This window comes from Bison bison, unplaced genomic scaffold (genome assembly GCF_000754665.1).
Source record: "Bison bison bison isolate TAMUID 2011002044 unplaced genomic scaffold, Bison_UMD1.0 scf7180017864181, whole genome shotgun sequence".
NCBI lineage: Eukaryota > Metazoa > Chordata > Mammalia > Artiodactyla > Bovidae > Bison > Bison bison.
Window position 1 is genome coordinate 2946622 of NW_011494753.1, and position 9157 is coordinate 2955778.

Sequence of the window (9157 nt, forward strand, 5' to 3'; positions counted from 1 at the left end):
TCTCTCTGCTGCTTCTTCCTCCCCCCTCCCCTCAGCTGGTCCAGAGGCAGCCAGTGCACCCCTCTCCTGGGCATAGCTCTGTTGCCAGGCAGACATAGAAGTAGGCTTAATCAGAGTTTCTTCAGTTCTGTAAGTTGAAGTCTTGATTCCTGCTTTCCAGAGGAAGATGGCTCGTGGACATGAGGTCTTAGACACTCAGGCTGAGCTGGCTCTGCTGGGCACGGCATCATGAGGAGAGCCTGCAGCAGGCCTCCCAGGTGGGTTCCAAGGCACCCACCACCTGCAGCTATGGTTGCCCAACATCACGGTTACTGTTCCTAGGAGGTAGGGGGCCCAGAGAGATCCTGGGGCCCAGCCCTGCTCTGATGGAAAGTTGCTTTGCCCCCTGAAGCATTTTTGTTTTCTCATCCTATAAAGGACTTGGGGCAGGGCAGGGGGGAAGCTTAGTGGGTACAGGGTTCATTTGTACAAGATGAAGGGAGCTCGGGGGATGCATGGGGTACTGGTAGCACAATGGTGTGAATGCACTTGATGGCACTGAACTGTGTACTTGACAGTGGTCTGGATGGTAAGGTTTATGTTGTATTTAACTACAGTTTAAAAAACAAAAGAGAGAAAGAACACAGCATGTAGCTAGTAAACCTTCACTCACTGAACAGGCCCAGCCATGGAGACATCGGTGCATATAGATTCTCCCCACGATTCATGCTCTGAGTTTCCACCCCCACCTCTCTGGGACTTGATTTCCAGCCTCTCTTGCTCATCTTCCCCAATGTCATTGTCACTGTCTCTGTCCTTCTTCCAGTCTGGCCCAGCTGCAGTCTAGGGTAATTTTACCAGGATGGAGTGTGTGTGTGTGTATGTGTATATAGGTGTGTGTGCAACTGTTTTTAAATATACCTGTTTTAAAACATAATAGTTTTAAACATACCTTCTTTTTTAAAAAATTTATTTGCTTTTTAATTGAAGGATACTTGCTTTATAGCATTTTGTTGTTTTCTGTCAAATATCAACCTGAATCAGCCATAGGTGTACCTTATGTCCCCTCTCTCTTGAACCTCCCTCCTATCTCCCTCCCCATCCCACCCTTCTAGGTTGATACGGAGCCACTGTTTGAGTTCTGAGTTCACACCTTCTTGATATGTGCGTGGTATCAGTGTTCAGTTATGTGATTGATTTTTGAATATTAAACCAAACTTGCATTCTGGACTAAATGCAACTGAATTGTGACATATAATTTTTATATATAAACTGATTTGACAGTTTTTTATTGTTTCTTTGTAAACTGTTTCAAAGTGACTTGCCTTTCATTTTGTATTCATATAACATCAAGTTCAGGTTTGGGTATCAAGGTCATGGTGGCCATTTAAAGTGAGTTGGAAAGTGTATCTTCTTTTATGTTCCCTGAAAGATTTTGGGTAATACTGGTGTTCTGTTGTTGTTGTTTGATTTTGTTTTTGTGTAACTGTTTGGAAGAATTCAATTGGGAATCCACTGGGATCTGAAGTTATTTGATAAAAGGAAAGAGGATTTTAAATTGCAGATTCAATTTCTTTTAGTAAATACTGGACCATTTGGATTTTTGTTTCTTCTAGTGTCAGATTTGCTAAGTTCTGTTTCAGTAACTTGTTCATTTCATAAAAATTGTCGCAATTATTAGTGTTAAGTTGTTCATAATATCCATTATTATATATTACAAGTGGTATCCACCTTTTCATTCCTGATACTGTAGTTTGTGTACTTTCCCTCTCTCTCACCTTTTATCAGTCTTGCTAAGGCTTTGTATATGTAATCTCCCCACTCAAAAGTCATCATTTGGGCTTGGCTGATTTTTCTCTGTTGCACATTTGTTTTCTATTTTATTTTTTACCCGCCCTACATTCATTTTCTTCCTTTACCTTTATTTGAGGTTTAATTTGTTGATCTTTTCAAAGTGCCTGTGTGCTCAGTTGCTCAGTTGCATCCAACTTTTTGTGGCCCGTGAACTAGAGCCCGCCAGGCTCCCCTGTCCATAGTTGAAGTGGATTGCCATTTCCTTCTCCAGGGGAATCTTCCTGACCCAGGGATCGAACTCGTGTCTCTTGCATCTCCTTCATTGGCAGGAAGATTCTTTACCACTGTACCACCTGGGAAGCCCTAATAAATGGATACCTAGATTATTTATTTTTCCAGTGTTTTTTGTTTTCTAATAAAGGAATTTAAGGTTATACATTCCCTCATAGGCCTCCTTTACAGTAATCTATTTTAAAAAAAATTGTGGTAAAATACAAAACATTAAAATTTACCAACCTAAAAAAGTTTTTAAGTGTACAGTTCAATAAGGTAAACTATATTCACATTGTTGGAAAACTTTATCTCCAGGACTTTTTCCTCCTGCAGATCTGAAACACTGTACCTGTTAAAAAATGACTCCCCCTTTTCCCTCTTACTCACAGTCACTGGCAACCACCATTCTACTTTGTGTTTCTATGAATCTGACTATTTTAGAAACCTCCTATGAGTGGCATCATGCAGTATTTGTCCTTTTGTGATTGACTTACTTCATTTAGCATGATGTCCTCAAGATTCATCCATATTGTAGCTTGTATCAGAATTTCCTTCCTTTTTAAAGGCTGAATAATATTCCACTGTGAGGATATGCCACATTTTCTTTGTCCATTCATCCATCAATGGACAGGTGTTCTTTCCACCTTTTGAATACTGTGAATAGTCCAGCTATGAATATGAGTGTGTAACTATTTTTTGACGTGTGGTATTTTCATTATTAACCAGTACAAAATGTTTTTAAGTTCTGTATTTATGTTCTTTTTAGTTAGTTGCTCATTCATGCCCGACTCTCTGTGACCCTGTGGACTGTAGCCCACCAGGCTCCTCTGTCCAGAGGATTCTGCAGGCAAGAATACTGGAGTGGGTAGCCATTCCCTATGTTCTGTCTATTATGTTCTATTCTATTTATAGGTTATTTTGAAGTAGTTCATCCCCAAATATCTGCATATTTTCTAGTTATATTTTTATTTATTTCTGGTGTAATTACACTGTAATCAGAAACATATTCTTTGTGATTTCAACATTTTGAAATTTGTTTAGACTCATTTTAGTCTTGTCTACCATGTGATTAATTTTGACATAATTTTCTATGTGCACTTGTATGTATTTCCTCATTGCAGTAAGTTTTATCTGTTAATGAGGACATTTTTGGCAACTATGTGGGTGTTCTTTGGAAGGACTGAGACTAAAGTTGAAACTCCAATACTTTGGCCACCTCATGCGAAGAGTTGACTCCCTGGAAAAGACTCTGATGCTGGGAGGGATTAGGGGCAGGAGGAGAAGGGGACGACAGAGGATGAGATGGCTGGATGGCATCACCCACTCGATGGACATGAGTTTGGGTGAACTCCGGGAGTTGGTGATGGACAGGGAAGCCTGGCATGCTGCAATTCATGGGGTCACAAAGAGTCGGACACGACTGAGCGACTGAACTGAACTGATGGTGTTCAAATCTAATTCTACTCTGATTTTTGTTTGCTTATTTTAAATCATTTACTGAAAGAAGTGTATTAAAAAGTATCCCATAGTGATTTTAGATTTGTCTTTTTGAGTTTGGTTTTTTTCTCACTTTATAAAGTTTGAGAGCATATAACTTAGTATGCATACACTTAAAATTTAAACTTACAATTTATTCCTAGCAGGTTGCCCTTTTTTATTAAGATTTTTTATTTTTTTCCTTTAATAATGCCTCTTTTCTTACTGTGAATATTAATGCAACTATACCAACTTTCTTTTTTAGGTAAATTTTTAAAATTTAGAATAGTTTTGTATTTACGGAGAAGTATAAAAGATAGTAGAGAGAGTTTTCCCTGTTGTTAACATCTTACATTCACATGGTACGTTTGTAGCAAGTAATGAAACAGTATCAATACATAATTATTAGTTTATTAGTTTATACTAATAAAATTATTAGTAAATATACTAATAAAATTTATACTAACTAAAATTATTAGTTTATACTTCATTAAGTTTTTCTTAATTTTTACCTACTGTCCTTTTTCTTTTCTATTATTCTATTTAAGATACCAAATTAAATTTAATCTTCATGTCTCTTTAGGTACTTTTAAAAAAAGTTTTTATTTTGTACTGGGGTATAGCTAATTAACAATGTTGTGATGGTTTCAGATGGACAGGGAAGAGACTTAGCTATACATGTGCATGTATCCATTCTCCCCCAAATTCCCCTCCCATCCAGGCTGCTACATAACATTGAGCAGAGTTCCCTGTGCTCTACAGTATGTCCTTGTTGATTATCTAGTTTTTATTTTATTTTTTTGAACTTTTGTATTGGAGTATAGCCAATTAACAATATTGTGATAGTTTCAGGTGGACAGTGAAGAAACTCAGTCATACATGTACATGTATCCACTCTCCACCAAACTTCCCTCCCATCCAGGCTGCCATATAACACTGAGCAGAGTTCCCTGTGCTATACAGTAGGTCCTTGTTGGTTATCCATTTTAAGTATACCAGTGTGCTTTTAGGTTGTGGTAGCTTCTTAGGCTTTCCTTGTTTTTGATGACTTTGACAGTTTTTAGAAGTACTCGTCAGGTATTTTAGACTATCCTTCTGTTCAGATTTGTCTGATACTCTCCTTCTGGTTAGTCAGGGCTTATAAACTTTGGGTCAGGAGACTGCATAGGGAGCAGTGCTGTTCTATTAAATCAGAGTGGAACTGACCACCGTTAATATTAACCTTGATCACCTGGGAGTTATGCCTCGTCTCCAGGAGGGGGCAGTGTCTGCACAAAATATATGGAGAAATTCTGCCCAGGGGTTTTCTGCTTTTCTCTTGTTTCTTGTTTACATTGTGTGAATGCAAGGGTATTATTTTATACTTTGGACTATACAGTACTATTTTATTTATTGTTCAGATTGTTTCAACTTTCGCCCTTGTCTAATATAAAATGTCAGAGTCTTGTTTCCTTTCTCTCCAGGAATTTGGCACCTCAAGTTCTTTTTTCCTAATGAATTTTTTTGGGGGTATAGTTGCTTGACAACATTGTATTAGTTTCTGCTGTACAGCAAAGTGAATCAGCTGTATGGATACATATATCCCCTCTTTTTTGGATTTCCTTCCCATTTAGGTCACCACAGAGCATGGAGTAGGACTTCTCTGGTGGCTCAGATGGCAAAACGTTTGCCTGCAGTGTAGAAGACCAGAGTTTGATCCCTGAGTTGGGAAGATTCCCTGGAGAGGGGAATGGCTACCCACTGAGGTATTCTTGCCTGGAGAATCCCTATGAACAGAAGAGCCTAGCAGGCTACAGCCCATGGGGTTTTAAAGAGTTGGACATGACTGAGCGACTTTCACTTTCTCTTCTGCTTGGCCTTGTTGCCTGGCAACCACCATTTTCTGCTAGTTTTCAACCATTTATGGGTGCACAGCTGACTTAGAGAGAAAAGCCACACAGGATGCTGAGATAATTTCAGTGTTTTTTCATGCTTGTCGGGATCTCAGCCCTCAAGTCCTAGCTGCTTTGGCAGTTCTCTGATGCTTCCATAGAAATTGAAAGAAAAAAAAAAACACACATCAAAAGTTACTAGTTGTTACTGGTGGGGGGATTAGACTGGTACAAGCTGGTACACCATCATCAGAAGTAGACTTTCTCAGGCACAGCATTTTTTATTCTCCCCACTGTGTCATGGGTGATGGTAGCTTGAAACATGCTTTGTAGCCATACATCAGATATCCCAAGTAATGCACATTTTATTTATCTATTTGTATTGTTTCAAGAGGTTTATGTATTTGATGTGGACCACTTTTAAAGTCTTTATTGAATTTGTTACAATATTGCTTCTATTTTTATGTTTTGGGTGTTTTTTTTTTTTGGCCATGAGGCATGTGGGATCTTAGCTCCCCTACCAGGGATTGAACCTGTACCCTCTGCATTGGAAGATGAACTCTTAAACACTGGACTGCCAGGGAAGTCCCTGTAATGCATATTTTTATGTCATAAATCATTCTTTGCTTTTCCTTCATTCTTATCCTTTGTCACAGGGGCTATAAAAGGATTGTCTTCCACCTCCTCTTCAAGGCAAGGGAAAAAGAAGAAAATAGCCTTTATTATAAGCTTGTGATGAAAGGAACAGATGGGAGAACTGTGTGAAATGGGCTTTTCAGTCTTGGGGATAGAGGGCCAGTGCAATTATGGGTGCAAGATTTTGGGTTTTCCTTAAAGAAATGAAGCCTCTCTGCCTCGTTAAGAGTGGGCTTGCAGAAGAGCACTGCTTCAGGGCTGAGCTTTGTGATTCATATGAGCAAGTCTGGCTGTGAAAGCACAGCTTTAACTGGATCGAGCAGGATACGTAAGATTTTCCATGCGTGATACAGCTAAACCTCATCTCTGCCACCCCTACACTTGATGTCTTCCAGGTTTCTGTCAACTGCAGTTCTGAAGAGCTGCAGTCTTTGTTATCATCATCCCTGGTTGAACCAGATCATTGGAAAATCCTCACAGATGGATGCTTATCCACAAATTGATGACTTCTTAGTTTGATCACTCAGTTGGCCACTAATCCATCTCATTTTGCCATATCCAACTCATCAGCATACTTCAGTTTGAGCCACAGGAAAGTTAGGAAAGACTTGTCATGTGTCCTGTTGAAATTCAGGTGTATTCTCTCTCTTTAGGGTCTCCCTTGCCCACCATCGTACATGCCTACTCAGAGAGGAAACATGGTGAGTTTCACAAACTCATTGTCAGCTCATAATGGCCATGTTAAGAAAATTTTTATTGGAATATAGTTGCTTTACAATGTTGTGTTAGGACAACTTCATTTTCAGAGACCAGTCATCTATCTCTTTAGACTCTTCATCCCAAAGGGAGCCCTGTGCTACCCAAGACAAAATTTGCCTTCCTGTTGATAATACCTACAATTCTGTCCTGTACTCCGTGCTCCATCTCCAGATCTGGAGCCCCGAGGTCAAGGACCCTGGGTTGGCAGCCCGCTCCACCCTGCAGTGGGCACTGCAGAGAGGTTAGACGGCACCCGCAGAGAGATGCCTGACCATAACACAGGCAGTGGGCACTCTGCAGCTGCTGTGACGAGGTGGGACCATGAGGAGGTCTGACCTGCCAGTTCCTGGAGGGAGCATTTTCCATCTTTATCCAAGCCATCCTGCTCAGATCTGACCTTGAAATCCACTTTTCTCTTCCCTGTTCAGGAAGGGGACTGAACTGAGGGGGGCCATCGGGGGCCTCAAGGCAGCTGCAATGAATTGTGTTTAGTCTCTCAGATCTGAAACCTGCAAATCTGTTTTTCCAAGAAGTCCTGGGACTTTTATTCTTGATTCCAAAGATATGATGGCTGGAGGCTGGGCAGGTGGCTGGCTTCCTGTCCAATGTGATGGTCCACATTTGATCTCAGGCCAACAGCATCGGCCCAATTCTGACACCTGTTAGAATCACAGATGTAGAGAATGGACAAGTAGACACAATGAGGGAAGGGGAGGGTGGGATGAATTGAGAGACTGGGATCGACATGTATATACTACCATGTGTAAAATGGATAGCTAGTGGGAAGCTGCTGTATAGCACAGGGAGCTCAGCTGGGTGCTCTGTGATGACATAGAGTGGTGGGATGGGGGGTGGGGAGAGGTCCAAGAGGGAGGAGATATATGTATACATATAGCGATTCCCTGGTGGCTCAGACAGTTAAGAATCCACCTGCATTGCAGAAGACCTGGGTTGGGAAGATCCCCGTATTTTTGCCTGGGAAATCCCATGGACAGAGGAGCCTTGGGGGCTACAGTCCGTGGGGTCACAAGGTGTTGGACAATTGAGCAACTAACACTTTCATAGCTGATTCACATTGTACAACAGAAATGAATGCAACATTATAAAGCAACTATACTTCAATTAAAAAAAATAAAATCAGGCAATTGCTCAGAAAAATGAGAAAAAATAAACAACTGGTCAAAAAAAAAGAGAGAAGAAAAGCACACCCTCAGCCCCACCCAGATATCCTGAATCAGAAGCTCCAAGGGCGTAGTCCAGAGTTCTGAGCTCTAGGCTCTGAAGTGTGGGGGACTGACTGGTGAAGGACCTGCTGGATGCAAAGCCAGTCAGAGATGCCACAAGGGGACAAAAGGGCCAGGGCCTTGGGACTGACTGTGGACAACCGGGCCCTAAGTGGGTCCCTGCCCCGGACCCAAGACAGCTCTGGGATCTCTGTCCTTAGCTGGAGGCCAAGACCAGAGACTGCTGGTGATAGCACCCCAACCCACCCCAAAATTGGAGCCGGCCACACCCTCTGGGGCAGGTGAGGACACAGGAGGCTAGAGAAGTGCCCGGGGATCCTTGCCAGAGGCTGCCTGGTCCCTCATCCCTCTCAGTCTGCACAGGCGGACCCCGCTCCCTACTTCTTCGTCAGCTGCCAGCCACACGTCAGTGACTGCCAGCTGACAGCCTGGGCATCCTTTTGAATTTTTGTCTTGAGAAGTCAAAGGCAGGGCCCTCATTTGTTAAGTACCTGCAGTGTATCCCCTCCTCAGACTTTTCTAGGGTCAGAGGTTTCTAGGAGATGGGGATGTGGGGGCGAAGGGGAGGGTGTGTGTGTGTGTGTGTGTGCACGCGCGTGTTTGAATGTGTGCGTGCACACAGCCAGGTGTGCACACAGCCACGTCTCCTGCCAGAAGAATCATCGTGCACGCTGTTAGCAACAGTAGGGAGGACACAGCTGAGCCCAGGGGTAGTGGGGAGCTGCTTGTCAGCAGGGGCTGGCCCTTCCCCAGCCAAGGACGAGGGAGCCTGTGTGTGGGGAATTCAGGGGTACAGAAACCCAGGTGTGTCCAGAGGGGGGCTGCCACAGGTGACTCCTGCATCTTCTCTTCTATAATCCCTCCTCCGCCCCCACCACTCCACTAAATACCCCAGAGTTCCCTGCTTCCCCCAGAGGAAACGTTTGTAAGGAAGTTACATGTAAGTAGAGTTAAATCATTTTAAATAAGCCAGGAGAGGCTGGCTATTCAAAGAAATCCCCAGAGAGATCTTTTATTCAGAAGATAATCATTTGACAGAGTGATGAAGCATCCTGCCCTTTGTCTCAGGAGTTTCATCTCACCTTTTGGAATTTCCTTTTACACCCTTCCAGCTGCCATCACTGG

General features: G+C 42.4%; 1 protein-coding gene across 1 annotated transcript in view; it reads left to right on the forward strand.

Annotated features, from left to right (window-relative positions):
- APBA2 (amyloid beta (A4) precursor protein-binding, family A, member 2) overlaps positions 1-9157 on the forward strand; it is a 60823-nt gene that overhangs the window by 917 nt on the left and 50749 nt on the right. The gene's annotated exons all lie outside the window — the stretch shown is intronic.